Source organism: Artemia franciscana, chromosome 9 (assembly GCF_032884065.1).
Source record: "Artemia franciscana chromosome 9, ASM3288406v1, whole genome shotgun sequence".
Classification (NCBI taxonomy): domain Eukaryota; kingdom Metazoa; phylum Arthropoda; class Branchiopoda; order Anostraca; family Artemiidae; genus Artemia; species Artemia franciscana.
In genome coordinates, this window is record NC_088871.1 from 50,600,316 (window position 1) to 50,618,138 (window position 17,823).

Consider the following 17,823-nt stretch of genomic DNA (forward strand, 5'->3'; position numbering starts at 1 on the left):
ACCTAAACTTCATGGTTTTCGAAACCAAACAGCTTTTCTCTTAATTTTCCAATTTTCAGTTCAGTGGATTTAAAACATCACGTTCTCCACACAATTGGAGTCAAATAAAAAAATTCAAAAGAATCAAATTACTGATAGTTTTCTTTGCTCCTAGGAGTAACCCAGTTGAGGAAAGGCATACTAAAACGAACAATAAAAAACACCCTAAAGGGTCTTCTACCTTCTTGCATTCGGTTACTGTCTGTACTGAGTGTGATCTAGAGGGTCTCTATTCGCTTGTCTTGTGGCCCTTTGACAACAGCCACAAAATAATCAGGTTACACTTGTAGATTATTCAAAAATTGTGTTGAGCTAGGGTAAATACTGCCACAAATAATAACTCATCGCAGCACCAAGCCGCCGAAGTCAACACAGCTACGCACGCTCCTCCTCTACACAATCTATCCAAAGCCCCCTCTTTTACACCCTCCCAGGAAATTGCCACTTCCCTCAAGTTTTTCTTTATGACATCTTTCTACTGCAACTGCAGACAAAATGCTTTCCGTTTATCCTTGACGGTTGGCCGCAAAGGAAAATTTTTTTGGGGGGCGGGGGTTACAAAACAAAATCCAAAACGAATAAAAATTTATTATTATTCATTTTTGTACCTTTTTTGCGAGTCGGACAAACATTTGGGAAAGGGCGATTCATACCCCATAACTCCCCCTAGATACGACCTTGCTTCGGAAATCTGTCATCCTTCATCCGCATAAACTGCACTAGTCATCTCAACCTTTCTCTTATTGCAGCCCTAGAAAGTGGGATTGAACCCCACTTTTTGAACAGCTTACTAATTGAAGTACGGGCATCTTAGCACGCCGGCTGCCCCACGTGGTATCATTTCAAAAACTGCAATGTAGCAATTTTGATACAGCAGTCAAAAGGTTCATAAATAAGCCCTCCCGAGTGACACGAATAATACATTCTAAGGACTAAGAGTCCTAAATTGAACATGTATTCCATTTAAGACAGAGTCTTCATAGATCTAGTTGTACGTCGAATTCAGATTCACGCAAAGAATAATATTTTCAAATGACTAGAGAGCCCTTGGCCTGGTGCTTCCTCTTACCCCTGCCAACTCCCAATTTTGCGCATAAGGACACGTTATACCTCTTTCAACTCAGGGTCCATCTGAGGATAATTCATGGATTACATCCTGCGCTATTCACCGCACCCATTGTATCATAAAAGATTACACATGCATGTTTACCTGTGTTGAAGAGGGGGGGATGGTATACCTCAAAAATAAAATTTGTCAGAGAAGTATTATACTGATAAAACGTAAATATTTATTTCTGATGCCCCCCAAGACGTATTTTAAACAGTGTACTATTTCAGAGATGATTATCATTCTCGAAGCATTATTATGTAAAACTGAACTTGAGCGTGACCAGCGGGGTAAAGGGGTCGGTAGCCATTCTCACTTTTCAAATAGTTCTAGGTCAACTAGGTCAAACAGTTTGCAGTAACGAGCTGCAAGTAGAGAGTAACCAACCAACTAATCAACCGAACTAACCGACCAATCGAACCTTTATGAGAATGAGTTTTTTTTTAAACATGTATTATGAACAGGAACTATTTTTGATAATGATTTTAAACTTCCAAAGTTCAATAGCTTTAAGTTTACTTGTCAAAGGCTTTTAACATTAAAAATTCGAAATGGTTTTAAAAAAGCAGTTAAATGTTCCCAGATACGGAGTATTTTTTTTTTGAAAATTATGAAATAAAATTCAGCATGTCTGAAAACCCTAAAACTACGTCTTTCAAAATTATAAATTTCGTATTTCACGTGGGAAAGATGATCACCGATGCGCGTTTCCTTTTTTTCTGGAGATAACCGTATCGAATCGATGGTAATTTTCTATTGTAAGAAAGCTCGTTCAAAATTTTTTTTTCGAGTGCTCTTTCTAGCAATGAAAGAGAAAGCAAACAGTTTAATGCCGTTTTTTTTCCACTTTATTCAGCAATCCAACGATTTTAGCACGAAGAAAGGAGAAGTACCTATCGTGCAAGAATTTTGCAAAATATACTGTATCCTATTTTTTTAGCTCTTTTTTTAAATTTTTTGTTTGTTCCCTCCCTCTTTTTTATGTTCTTTGTTAAACCTTTTTAAAGTATATTTTTCAATATTTTTTTAGTTTTATCAGTTTTTATCTTTTAAACTAGATGAAATTTTGCAGTTGTTGATATCAAACAGTTCGTGGTAATAAATTGTTAGTAAGGAGCGACCCGGCTCAGTAGTAACAGAAACTCTAAAAAACGGATTTTTGATACCAAAAGATAATCAAAAGAATTGGATTTTAAGCTGATTTTAAATATATAAGTTTCATCAAATTTAGTCTTACTCATCAAAAGTTAAGACCCTGAGAAAGTTTGTCTTATTTTTGAAAAAAAGGAGGAAACTGTCTGATTCACCGTCTGATTCTGTTAGAGCCCTACTGTACAGGTTTCAAGCTCCTATCTGCAAAAATGTGTGTTTTTTCCTCAGGGGTGATCGTGTCGACCCAGTGGTCCTATAATGTTGCGAGAGGGCTCATTCTAGCGGAAATTAAAAGTTTTAATGCCCTTTTTAAGTGACCAACAATTGGAGGGCAACTAGGTCCCTTCCCACGCTCTTCTTTCCTAAAGTTACCGGATCAAAATTTGAAACAGCCATTTTGTTCAGCATAATCGAAAAATCTAATAACTACGCCTTAGAGGACAAATTTAATACCCCACAGTCTCGGGGTGAACAGCTGTATATTATGAGCTTTGCCCATTGTTTACACATAGTATTGGTTATTGGGAAGTTTAGAGACATTTTCAGGGGGTATTTTTTCTGGTGGGGGGTCAGGGGGAGGGGATTACTTGGGAGGGTCTTTCCACGGAGAAATTTATCATAATGGAAGATAATTTTCATTTATGGGGTGCTGGATTTTCCAGCATTATTTAAAAAAAAATGAGAAATTAAATAGAAATAAAAAAAATCAACTGAAAGTAAGGAGCAACATTAAAACTTCGTTTTAATTATTCATATTCGGTGAGCCAAATTCAAAACCCGTATTAATTCAAAAACGTTCAGAAATTAAATAAAAAAACAAGTTTTCTTAACTGAAAGCAAGGAGCGGCATTAATACTTAAAACAAACAGAAAGAAGAGAAGAAGAAGAAGAAGAAGTTTATTATTATTATTCAATACAATACAATACAAATGCAATTCAAAATGGAATTACAATACACTTATTCCCCCTCGAATCGCTATATGGCAAGGGATACAAGGGGGGTAAATTCATATACTTTTCATATACTCCGTATATGAAAAGGGCTGTCCGTTCCTCAACGCTCCGCTCTTTACGCTAAAATTTTTTATCATTTTAAAAGTAAAATTGTGAGGAAGAGCCAAAATTCAGCGTAAAGAGCGAGGAATTGAGGAGCAGACAGCCCTTTTCATATACAGAATAATTTCTGTTCGTTTTAAGTTTTAATGTCTGCTTACTTTCAGTAAAAAAAAAAAATTTTTTTTTTTTTATTTAATTCATTGTAAGAGATCATTATGAAATATATAATATAAATATACATACAATAGACATACAATTACGATATTCTTGTTTTTGCATTGTTTGCCAGTTTTTTAGTTGCTGTGGTATTGTTGTGATTTTCTTGCTTATTTGTTCTTTTTATAGACCTCTAAAATCTGAGTTTGGTCCTTCGAGGCTTGTGATAGTAATTTTTTGAAATAAGTATCAAATCTAAGCATGGCCCTAAAATATGGACGCTTTGAAAAGCTGAGAATGATTTATTATAGTTTTTCAAGAAAATTACTAAAAGATAGTTTTCACTGTTCGGTAGACTGACAGTATATCAAACATTAAGCTTTGTGAAAAATGTGGTTCGATCCATATTATCAGAAAGAGGTAAAAAATAGCTAGAACACTGTTTATTGAAGAAGGAGACGAATTGTCAAAGATTATGTTGTTTGGCAATCTTGGGCTGAACGAAAATTAGGTCATTCCTGAAGGGACTGGGAAGATATCAATAGAAAAAAATTAAAGGAAACTGAGACTTTACAGAGGGGGAGGGGGCAGAAATTAAAGCTATGAATAGATTGGGGTAGAAAACAAGCGTGTGCAGCTGTGTTGTCCTAGGGCGACTTGGTGCTGCAAGTTGTGAGCAGTAGCAATAGTAGTACAGCAACTTGTGGTGCAGCAAGGGTGGAAAGTGGTGGTGCAGCAAGTTGTGAGTAGTAGCAATAGTAGTACAGCAAGTTGTGGTGCAGCAAGGGTGGAAAGTGGTGGTGCAACAAGTTGTGAGCAGTAGCAATAGTAGTACAGCAAGTTGTGGTGCAGCAAGGGTGGAAAATGGTGGTGCAGAAAGTTGTGAGTAGTAGCAATAGTAGTACAGCAAGTTGTGGTGCAGCAAGGGTGGAAAGTGGTGGTGCAGCAAGTTGTGAGTAGTAGCAATAGTAGTACAGCAAGTTGTGGTGCAGCAAGGGTGGAAAGTGGTGGTACAGCAAGTTGTGAGTAGTAGCAATAGTAGTACAGCAAGTTGTGGTGCAGCAAGGGTGGAAAGTGGTGGTGCAGCAAGTTGTGAGCAGTAGCAATAGTAGTACAGCAAGCTGTGGTGCAGCAAGGGTGGAAAGTGGTGGTGCAGCAAGTTGTGAGTAGTAGCACTTACTGGTATCAGGTTTTTGCCAAATCGTGCCAATTTAGGCTGTTTATTGGAAAATGATTTGTCTCCTATTCGATTTTTTTTTGAATTTACATAAAGCCAAGAGTTTTAATTGTATGAATAAGATTTCGAAATTGATTGAATTTATAAATTTACTAAAAAAGCCAATGCAGCCAGACTTCAAGCTTAAAGTAAAAAGGGCAATGAAAATAAAATCGGATTGTTTGAATTGGTTAAGTGGAAAGTTAAACAGACATATTTATCTTGAAGAATTAGGAAAAATCAGGAATTTTGTGTTTAATGAAAAAATCTTCTGTGTTTATACAGTTTTTCGTTGCAGAGGGGGTCAAATTAAAAAAAAAGATACATATGTGAAAAATCAGCAAAAAGTAAGCCAAAAACATATAGCACAACATAAGAAATATATGTACATACGTTAAACAACATAAAGATGTACACAACATAAGAAAATATAGCTTTGCTTTGGAGCTTTATTGTTTTTCGGAATCAACAGATTGTTAATATTTGGGTTCTTGAGGACAAGGAGCGTTGTTAGATTTGGACGATTAGTTTTCCTCATGATTCACCTAGGCAACACTGACGAATATGTGGTACCGCCCTAAAACTTCAGAATTTTGAAACAAACAAAAGAAATATCTTAGGTATTCGTTGTTAGAGGAGTTGTTCTTGTCTATTTTCATGGTTCAGCGTGGCAACACTGACGAATACGCGATACTGCCAAAAGACATCAGAATTAGAAACAACTAAAAGAAATACCGTAGAAAATCGTTGTTAGAGGAATGAATAAAGTCAAGATGGGTCCAAGGGGGAAATTGTCTTTGTTCTGATGTCCAGGGTACTATAAGAATTAGGTCTTTCTGTGCAAAACGTTTTATCTAACACATGTTTAAATCGTATAACATTAGTTTTCTAAATGTGAAAGCTTTACAGCATGTGCAAAGAATAGATGTCGTGACAATGTCTCATGCCTGCGTGACATTGAGAGAGATATAGGTCACTGCTTTTTAAAGCCATTTTTTGGTTTTGCTTTTTCCACTTTTATGATTGTTGTTACCATGCAGATTTCTCTTAAATAATTAATTTGCAAGAAGCTTAAATTTGTAACACGTCTTAAAGCAAGAAATATTCCATTCAAAATTACTAACTAATGTAAAATTGGAATTAACAATGATTATATCATTGTTACCTTAACCTTACCTTATACCTTATATACCTTACCTTATATACCTTAAAGAAACAAGAGTGTTTATAAAATCATCCTTAATAGCTTAAGGCTTATGGATATCAGCAAAATAATAGCCCCTCTTAAAGGGCAGAACAATAACGGATTTTAAATTTTACATACGTAAAATAAATATATACATATATATATATATATATATATATATATATATATATATATATATATATATATATATATATATATATATATATATATATATATATATATATATATATATATATATATATATATATATATACGTATATATATATATATATATATATATATATATATATATATATATATATATATATATATATATATATATGTATATATATATATATATATATATATATATATATATATATATATATATATAGCGAATTAATGCTCTGCTTGGCAATACGGGGTTCAGGGTTCGATCCCCGCTGCAGCAAGGCTGGGCGACATACTTGCTATTTGTCCCCGTAAAAAAGACCCAGCAACTAAAACATTGATTCAACGACCAATACGCTAGGAATGGCTCTGTAGGATTTTCGTCTATATATATATATATATATATATATATATATATATATATATATATATATATATATATATATATATATATATATATCGTCAAAGTTATGCCTAAAGACCATGTGTAATAATTTCAGACTTAAAAAATGGTTGCCAAAAACTGTTCACTGGGCTGCAATCGAAGGTAAAATGAGCAGGGTAATGTATGTCAATCCTGATCCGATCATTCTGGTCTGTATCAATCTGATGATCCTCCCTTTGAGAACATCTTAGTAAACGATTCTTGGCAATTTCCAAGAAGTGGGAAAATGTATACATCGTGGTTTCATTTCCTTCAAAAACAAACTGTAGCCTGTATCTCTATTTAGTTTGACTGTTAGCAGGAACCAGATGAAGATCCATCATGCCTGGCATCAGTGGATGACGGGATGAATGACGTTGCCCAACACCATTTTTCAGCGAGTCCTCTTCTAGAGTCTTCGACCAATCTTTATCCGTATCCCAACGACAACTAATATTTCACAGGCCTTATTCTTATTATTATTATTATTATTATTTATTCTTATTATTATTTATTCTTATTATTATTCTTTCTCAGTCGACCAGCTCTCCATTTCCAAGTATGAAAGAAGGTCGTAGTTGAGGACGTCACGGGATGTCTTGTTGGTTGGTCGTCATAGCGTATTTCCAAGGAATTTCAGTCGCCTTTTTTATAGTTCCCGTAAGGAGGGATTTTTGGGCGTAGTACCTTAGAGTTTCAGGGTTTGATGTCCGAGACCATTAAATGGGACTTAGAATTTATATGCTGTGAAGACAAAATTCTTCAAGGGACCTGGTTTTTCAGCCCTTGGAGGCCAGGTCTGACAAGTGTGCAACACAGTAGATCGGGCAATTGCCTAATAAACTATCTTCTTAATTTTCAAGTTGTTTTTCATGCCTTCTCAAAACGGACTTCTTCATTTTTATGAATGCGCTCAATCCATGCTGGAATATGATGGAATATCCTGGAATATGTGCAATCTGTGCTACAATGTTGCCCTCTCCAAAACCCCCCATTTGAAGTTATGAAAGGGTCAAGGTAAAAAAAATTATCTGCAGTATAGATGGTGTCACCTTACAGCTTTTCACTAGACTTCTTCAGACACAGCCTACTTCTGAAGTTCTATGCGACGTAAAAGTCTGTCCGGACATATGGGTTGTCATCTCTTGGCTCGACTAGAAACACTCAATAATCATAAAGTGAATTTTCCATTATCCAGGCAATGATGTGGCCTATATTCGATGATCTTTTTCCAAAGATAATTTTTAATTCAAATAGTGGGTTTCAGGTCATTTTCTCATAAACTTCGTCTCTAAGGGCTACTCAAAAATGACTGAAAAGAAATTGCGTTAAATTTTAGTTGCTCAAAATTATTTTTGCACTAAGAAACACAGTTGTTTTAAAGTAATGTTCCATTTTGGTTACGACATGCATTTTTTTGATTTTTTATTTTTGGCAAAGAAAGGTTGCTTGAATTTACAAAAAATTAACTTTTTAGTTTAGTCAAATTTTCAAGATAGAATTTCTCCTTTTTTAGATCCCGTCTGTTATCACGAAATGAATTTTTAATTTTTCCTTGTTCAAATATTAAAATTGGGGCAAATTCCAATATATATTTCGGGAGTCCAAAATAATCTCATTGCAAATATGAATTCCACACGCTTTCAGTTTTGAACGACTCCTTTAACCTTTCCTATGGTTTCTTAGAAAACACTCCTAGAAATACCAAAAAAAAATCACTTTCTGGTAAAGTGTATGGGTGTTCACTGTCATCTTCTCTTGGCAATTCCTTTTTCTAGACTTTGGAATGCATATCTGTGGATAGGTGGATAGAATAGATAGTTGCAAAATGTCATTGATCTTTAAATTTTTTTTTTCGGTCTTTCTCCAGTTGAATGACGCAACCACTTTTCTTCCCGGATAATCCCTGAATAGATCCTTCAAAAGTTGTAAATCAAGAACACCACCAGAAAATTTTCTTATGGGGAGGATTCCTACCAGGAGTTTTGTTTTCACCAGGATTTAAAAGGGAGCATTTTGCAGTTTACTTCTTTGATACATGTTTTAAATGTCTTATTGCTTCCCAGGGAAGGATCTGTTGCTAAAGAAGTCTAGCCTAATTCTTTTTTCTTGTGTTGACGTTTTGAAGCAGTAAGAATTCAGCCAAAAAATATCTATAAATTATCTTCCAAAAACTTTGGGAGTTACAAACAACCTGATTACAAGTTTTGAATTCAGCATTAAAAGTTAGCAATAGGACGTTAGTCGTACTTTTGATAATACTACTACTAAAAACTCACTGCGGCATCAAGCCGACTGAGACAAAAAAAGCTACGCATGCTCCTTTTCCATGTCAATCTTTTGAAACCTCCCTCTTTAAATCCGCCTACAGAATATTTTACAATGTTGATCTTCGAATCTTTTCGAAACTTTTTTCTCCACCCTAGAATTTCACCCCCTACTCAAAACAAATTCTGTGTGTATGCTTCTGCAATAAATAAAATATATATACTTCTCAATCATTGTATCTCCAAACGAGCACTTTCTACTAATGACTCATTGCAGAACCAAGCCGCCTGAGGCCATCTAAAGCTAAGCACGCTCCTCCTCCATCTCAACCTATTAAAAGCCTCCCTTTTTGAGCCTTTTCAAGGAGCTCTTGCAATTTCGTCTTTAGAATTTTTTCAAAGGTTTTTCCTCCGTCCTAGAATTCCACCCTTCCTCAAAAATAATTCTGCGTTTATGCTTCTGGAATAAATAAAATAGACATGCTTCTCAATCACTGTATCTCTAAACCAGCACTTCCTACTAACAAGTCACTGCAGCACCAAGCCGGCTGAGGCCAGCTAAAGCTAAGTACACTCCTCCTTCATCTCAATCTATTAAGAGTTTCCGTTTTTAAACCCTCCCAAGAAGGTTTCGGAATTTTGTTTTTGGAATTTTTTCCTCCGTCCTAGAATTTCACCCCTCCTGAAAACAATTCGGCATGTGTCCTTCTGCAATTAATAAAACAGATATGCTTCTGAATCACTGTATCTCCAAACTAATGCTTACTACAACTCACTATATTACCAAGCCGCCTGAGGCCAACAAAAGCTATGCATGCTCCTCCTTCATCTCAATCTATCAAAAACATCCCTCTTTAAACCCTCCCAAGAAGCTTCCGGAATTTTGTTTTTGGAATTGTTTCCTCTGTCCTAGAATTTCACCCCTCCTGAAAACAATTCGGCATGTGTGCTTCTGCAATTAATAAAACAGATATGCTTCTGAATCACTGTATCTCCAAACTAATGCTTACTAAAACTCACTATATTACCAAGCCGCCTGAGGCCAACAAAAGCTATGCATGCTCCTCCTTCATCTCAATCTATCAAAAACATCCCTCTTTAAACCCTCCCAAGAAGCTTCCGGAATTTTGTTTTTGGAATTTTTTCCTCCGTCCTAGAATTTCACCCCCCCTGAAAATAATTCGGCGTGTATGCTTCTGCGATTAATAAAACAGATATGCTTCACGATCACTGTATCTCAAAAACTAGTGGTTACTACTAACAACTTGCTATATTACTAAGCCACCTGAGGCTAACAAAATATTTGCACGCTCCTCCTCCATTTCAATCTGTTAAAAATCTCCCTTTTTAAACCCTCCCAAGTAGCTTTCACAATCTCATTTTTGAATTTTCTTCCTCCATCCTAGAATTCCACCCCTCCCGAAAATAATTTGGCGTCTATGCTTCTGCAATTAATAAAACAGATATGCTTCACGTTGACTGTATCTCCAAATTAGTACTTACTACTGACAACTCACTATATTACCAAGCTGCCTGATGCCAACAATAGCTACGCACACCCCTCCTACATTTCAATCTATTAAAAGCCTCCTTCTTTAAACTCTCCCAAGAAATTTTCGCAATTTCGTCTTTGGCATTTTTTCAAAGTTTTTCTTCCACCCTAAAATTTCACCCCTCCTCAAAAATATCTATGTGTGTATGCATCTGCGACAAATAGAATAGATATGCTTCTCAATCACCTATCTCCAAACCAGGGCTTAATTAGGCTAAAACAGAAAACAGAAAAACAACGTAGAATGATTTTCGGAAAGTATTGTGTCTCTTGCAAAACTTATCTACATTATGATTCGGTAAATTTCGCAATCAAAAAGCAATAAGACAACAGCATACTAACCTTCCCAATTCAGAACGCATTATCTTCATTTTAAATTTTGAGTTTGAATTACGTTGAATTTTCCGTAATTAAGCTCTGAATAAAAAATGTCTCGATTTTCTAATATCAAATGTTTATGAATTGTATTCTAAAATATTCTTGGCCACAAGATCTATAATCGACCAGTGGATTAATCGGCAAATATTGAAAACTCTATAATATCTCCTTTTCAATTTTTTCATAGAAAAATTTAACCGTATTATTGAAACCTTTTAATTCATCAATAGCATTACACTGTAAGCCAAACTCATAAACGAACAAGAATCACTGTAATTGGATAAATAAAAGTTAAAACGGCTGGGGATGCCATCCCCCTCGAATTATCTAAAGACTTCAATCCTGGATCTTAAATTAAATTTTAGTCAACATTCGGACACTCGGCTTAATTCTTTGATCCGCTGCAACTGCGTGGAATTGTTTTCAAATAGTCTTGCTACCAATATTTTATTTTAATTAATTTGAGTTTAAGAAAACTATTTAAAAAAAAAACCTACCATTCAATTATAGTGAATTGAACATATTTTCATGATTTTTTATCTCAACGGGTCTGAAGTCATCGTGTAACTGCCCTGGAATTGCATCTGCCGATGTCTATTTTCCCTGGAGTCATCATGTAACTGCCCTGGAATTGAATCTGCAGATGTCTCTTTTCCCTGGAGTCATCATGTAACTGCCTTGGAATTGCATCTGCGATGCCTCTTTCCCCTATAATTTTAAAGTTTTGTATCTAGGTTTACAGTTTTTAAACTTCATAAATTTTTTCTTTCTCCTAGAATTCCTCCCCCTTCCTCTACCCTTGGAAAAAATCACGCGCATATGCCTGTATAATAGAAGTTTCTCCGATTTCAATATTTCGATATTATTTTGCATTCAGATCAACGAAGTAAGAAAAGAGATACACAACGTAAAATCATTTTATGGGAAAACTCTATTGTCTCTCTTGCAAAACTCGTCAACATCATGATAAGGTGAGTTTTGCAACCTAACGGCCATAATGCGAAATCATGCCGAAATTAAAACGAAGTATGAGCATTTTCGGGTTCGAGTTTGAGCTACTTTGAATTTTGATTTGAAGTCTTACCCAAAAAATGCCTCGATTGGCTAAAATAAGATATTTTTGGACTGCTTTTCAAAAGATCTTGAACTCCATGATTGAAATTTGACTTGTGTATTGATTGGCAAAGATTTAAACATTTATATATATATATATATATATATATATATATATATATATATATATATATATATATATATATATATATATATATATATATATATATATATATATATATATATATATATATATATATATATATATATATATATATATATATATATATATATATATATATATATATATATATATATATATATATATATATATATATATATATAATATATATAAATAATAAATAAATAATATATATATATATATATATATATATATATATATATATATATATATATATATATATATATATATATATATATGTATATATATATATATATATATATATATAGCCCCCCCCCCCCCCCGCGTGCGTAAGTCGTTACGCGCAATATTAGTTACGCGCCATTGTAGTTGTGTCCCTGTGTCCCACCTGTGAATATAGAGAGATATTATATATCTTTTTAGCTACGTAAAACTTGCGAATATACGACATTCTTCGATGTCCCATTGTCTGTGCATATAAAAATATTGTCAGGTTTACCAACTCTTGAACATGCAACATAAAATTGTCCATGGGAAAAACAATCCGTATCCAGATCTATACCTGATTATTCTAATGATTGCCCTTGAGCTTTGTTGATGGTGATTGCTAATCGAACATTCCCTGTGTCCCCGTCGTCATTTATATATCCCCCTGTGCCCCCGGCATCCCCCTTGTAGTTGTGTCCCTGTGTCCCGGTCGTCATTTATATTCCCAGTATCTCGGTCGTCATTTGTGTCCCAGTCTGTAATTTCTCTTTGAGCGTCCCGCTCGTCATTTATATTCCCTGTGTCCCGGTGTCCCGGTCGTCATTTGTATCCCGGTGTCCCGGTCTGTAATTTATCTTTGAGTGTCCCGGTCGTCATTTATATCTCCCGGTCGTTATTTGTGTCCCAGTGTCCCAGTCTGTAATTTCTCTTTGAGTGTCCCGGTCGTCATTTATATTCCCTATGTCCCGGTTTTTAGTTTTTTTTTCTCCTTTATTTTTCAGTTGTTTCCTTTTTTTAGTTTTTTTTCTTTTTCAGTTTTTAATTTTTTTAGTTTATTTTTATTTTTTATTTTTTTTATTTTTAGTTTTTTACATTTTTTTATTTTTTTAGTTTTTTAGCTTTTTTAGTTTTTTTAGTATTTTCTTTTTAGTTTTTTTTTGTAGTATTTACCTCTTTTAGTTTTTTTTCTTCTTTTGTATTAATGCTAATGCCAAGGTTCGAACCTGGAACCTCTCAGACCTGGAACCTGGAACATAACGCTTTACCAACTCAGCTACTTCGGCTTGAATACATTTGTTTTTGAATTGGTATATGATGAAATAATTAAGACGTCATATAATGACGTCACTCGACAGACAGACAGACAACTTATTTTTATATATATAGATATATATGCATATATGTATATATATATATATATATATATATATATATATATATATATATATATATATATATATATATATATATATATATATATATATATATATATATATATATGCATATACATATATATATATATATATATATATATATATATATATATATATATATATATATATATATATATATATATATATATATATATATATATATACATATATATATATATATATATATATATATATATATATATATATATATATATATATATATATATATATATATATATATATATATATATATATATATATATATATATATATATATATATATATATATATATATATATATATATATATATATATATATATATATATATATACTAGCTGTTGGGGTGGCGCTTCGCGCCACCCCAACACCTAGTTGGTGGGGCGCTTCGCGCCCCCCCAAGCCCTCCCCGCGCGCGTAAGTCGTTACGCGCCATATTAGTTACGCGCCATTGTAGTTGTGTCCCTGTGTCCCACCTGTGAATATAGATAGATTTATATATGTGTTTCAAACTACGTAAAAATTGCGAATATACAACATTTTTGGCTTTCCCACTACTGGGAGCTTTCCGTTTCCAATTGCCAGCAATTGATCTGAAAATGTTTGACCAGAGTCATCGTTTTGCAATCGGACACGCATATTTGTAGTTAATTTTAATATTTTTACGTGTGCCCATAAATTAGAATTTTTCAGGCAAGCATTCATTTCGTCTGCAGGAGTTAAACTACGTAAAAATTGCGAATATACAACATTCTTGGATTTCCCATTGTCTGTGCATATACAAAGCCGTATGTACTAATAATGACGTCATACGCAAACGCTCTTTTTACAAACAAACAAACATGCATACACACAACTCGTTTTTATATAGATAGATAGATAGATAGATACAATACAAATTAACTGCGTAAAACTTGCGAATATACAACATTTTTCGCTGTCCAATTGTCGCTGCATATAAATAGATTGTCAGGTTTACCGACCCTCGAACATGCAACGCACAATTGTCCATGGGAAAAACAATCAGTATTAAGATCTATACCACATTTTTCTAATGATTGACCTTGAGCTTTGTTAATGGTGATAGCAAATGCTAATCGAATTGGGAATTGCAATCTTTTAAATTGAAAAGGCAGATCCGTTGGAATCATGGGAATGCGAGGAATAAGAACAGCCTCACCCTCAAAAGGCCCTGTCAAGATTGTGGCCTCTATTAGGTTTTCCATTGTTTTTTACGGCAAGTCGCGTGCCATTGCAAAGCTTTGGTGGGTTGATATTTCTTAAAAGTATTATTGGTACGCCTATTTTTAGTTGTAGCACGTGTGGTGGAAACCCTGAAAGATCTATGGAATTTAAAAATTCAGATGGATAATTAACCGCTTCATTTGGTTCCAAAAACTGTGTCGACTGACTTGTAAAGGACTGCCTGGTCTCGAATCTTGGTCAAAACAATATTGTTGATTTCGTGGACGTCTATATTTTTGGGTGCGAGAATCGCTCTTTCACTTAGCCATTTATTGTTTTTATAATTTTTTAGAATATTCGGAAATACTTTTTCAATCAATTCATTTTTGGACGTCACTAAATTACAGAAATCAGCAGGTAGTTGTATACGTCCTGAAATTGAGTCTATCGTATCATAAATGTCTTTTTGTTCCGACGTTAACTTGGAAATGTTATTTTGTACATACGACAATAGATCATTCGTACTGTAACTTTTTTCACGATCCAATTCTACACATGTCGAAACAGCAGCGATACGGTTAGGTGAAGGCATTCCCAAATCCTGAAGAGGTTTGTTTGCCATACGTACGCACAAATCTTCTATAATAACTAAAGTGTATTTATAAATTTCTGATGTAAAATCAAAAGTCATATCTGACGTCTCTAACTGTTTTCGATGGAGTATATCTTCGGACATTTTTGACTTATATTTTTCCCATAACTCTGTAGGAGCTGATGGAGAGCAAGTTGTTAAAATGATGCCAAACAATGCACGAATTTGACTTGGGGTTGACGTTTCGCACTAATGGGGAATATGGAACAACCCACTGGTTATCTACTTCGATGGTGGTACCGTTGCCATTGTAGGTTCTTCAGTCATTTTACAATTAGAAATTTCTCTTTCAACGGTCTTCTTACAATTAAAAATTTGTCTTTGAACGATATTCTTAAATACCTGTGTCCTGGTCGTCATTTATATTCCCTGTGTCCCGGCCGTCATTTGTGTCCCGGTATCCCAGTCTGTAATTTCTCTTTGAGTGTCCCGGTCGTTATTTATATTCCCTCTGTCCCGGTCGTCATTTGTGTCCCGGTCTGTAATTTCTCTTTGAGTGTTTTTTCTTTTTAGTATTTTTTAGTTTTTTACATTTTTTCTTTTTTCAGTTTTCTTTTTCTTCTTTATTTTTCAGCTTCACTATGAAATACATATCGCCGAACCTTTGTTTTTTTAACTAAAATCTGGTAGGCATTGATGACCTTATCCAAGTCAAAATCCCAAACCCAATCATCATCGCTATCATTTTCAGTTTTGATATGTTTTGACTCTCGCTGTCCAGGTGGATCTTCATCTAACTGCGCGGTTTTGCGTTCTTTAGCCTCAAGCCTGTTTCCTTGCTGTTCTTTTGATTCCTCGGCACGCTTTCTTTTCTGACTTTCTCTATCAGCAGCAAGTTTTTTGGCATAGACTCTTTGAGCATCTTCATCGGCTTTTGCCATTGTAAGTTCATCAGTCATTTTAAACTTAAACATTAATAGATTTCTACGTGAACATATAGCAAAAATGACGACAACTAACTTCATGACGTCAGCCGACACAGAAACATGACGTCACCTGATCCACAGACAGACACACAGACAGACAACTTATTTTTATATATATAGATATATATATATATATAGATATATATATATATATATATATATATATATATATATATATATATATATATATATATATATATATATATATATATATATATATATATATATATATATATATATATATATATATATATATATATATAAGTATATATATATATATATATATATATATATATATATATATATATATATATATATATATATATATATATATATATATATATATATATATATATATATATCCTGGTTTCCCTATTAGAGCTTGTGGATGTAACTGCCAGTTCTCAGGGCTTCAGCCCTCTTGGGCGGAACAGATTGTACTGAAAGTGTATTATGCTCATTTTCAGTTTTGTGTTTGAATTAATTTGAACTTTGATTCAAAAAATGCTTCAAATCAGGTATATACGGATTGTATTCTAGGAGAATCTGGTCCGTAGGATACAAAGACGACCTTTTTGGTAAGAATTATTTATAATTTGTAAATGGTAGAATTTAATTGGTAAAAATTAAAATTTCAGTATACATCTTTCAGTTTTTTTTTCCGTTTCGAACATAGTATTGACTGATTTTATTTGAAAAAAAGACATTTTGAAAACATTTCTGTAAGAAAAGTAAAGAGTCATGCTAAAATTGGCAGAAATCAAATAAAAAAAAATTTAAACTTAAAACAAAAAGAGATTCGTATAAATGAAAGAATGGTATCTACAAAAAAAAAACGGGAACTCAAATTGATAATAAAGTCATTGTTTAAAGGAACAGAAAATACTTCAAACAAGAGTGGCACCACGGCCCCTCTTACGGTGTCAGGCACGTCATTATCTACATCAGTATTTCCGAAACTATTAACCTTTGTGTACTCCTTTTTGTAATTTCCGTAATACTGAGTACCTGTCATGAGAAATTGGATATATTTTGATAACTAACTAAATATATCTATATTTCCTTTTTTTATAGATGCAGACAATAATAATAGCCTAATGCAGAAATAAAATTATTCAAAGTGAAACTTGAATAAACGTTAATTGACGAAAAGTTTTTCTAATAGGTCATAATGATTCCTTATTTCGCTATTCGAGACTGCGGTGTATTCGAGACTGGTGCGGTGCCCTCTTGGGTGGAACAGATTGCATTCACAGCGTATTATGCTCGTTTTCCTTTTTCTGTTTCAATTGTTTGGAATTTTGAATTTGAATTCTATTTTGAAAAATGCCTCAATTTCGTGAAATATATATGGATTGCATTCTGAACAATCGGTAAAATTGGAAAAAATTTGATAAAAATTGATAAAAATTAAAACTTTAATATCAATCTTTCTATTTTTCCCAATTCGAAAATAGCATTGAGAGATTTTATTTGAAAAAATAAGACATTTTGAAATTTTTTTTTTAAAGAAAAGTAAAGAGTGATAATAAAATGGGCAGTAATCAAATAAAAAAAATTCAAACTTAAACAAAAAGAGATTAGTATAAATGAAGGAATGTAATCTACAAAAAATAGGATTAAAACGTATAATAACCTAACCTAACGAATGTAATCTACAACAACAGAAATTAAAACAGATAATAAAATCAGATTTAAAGGGAAAAAATACTTCAAATAA

At 33.4% G+C, this 17,823-nt stretch overlaps 1 protein-coding gene and 1 long non-coding RNA gene across 4 annotated transcripts in view; one reads left to right on the forward strand and one right to left on the reverse strand.

Annotated features, from left to right (window-relative positions):
• Nucleotides 1-17,823, forward strand: part of LOC136031521 (growth/differentiation factor 8-like) — an 81,961-nt gene that overhangs the window by 40,293 nt on the left and 23,845 nt on the right. The window lies entirely within an intron of this gene.
• Nucleotides 1-17,823, reverse strand: part of LOC136031522 (uncharacterized) — a 77,312-nt gene that overhangs the window by 1,659 nt on the left and 57,830 nt on the right. Inside the window, exon 3 of one of the 2 annotated variants that reach the window (XR_010618526.1) lies at nt 11,203-11,413. This is a non-coding gene — a long non-coding RNA (uncharacterized LOC136031522). Of the gene's footprint in view, nt 1-6,485; nt 11,414-17,823 lie in introns of those variants that run through there. The other variant, XR_010618525.1, reaches the window with a different exon arrangement.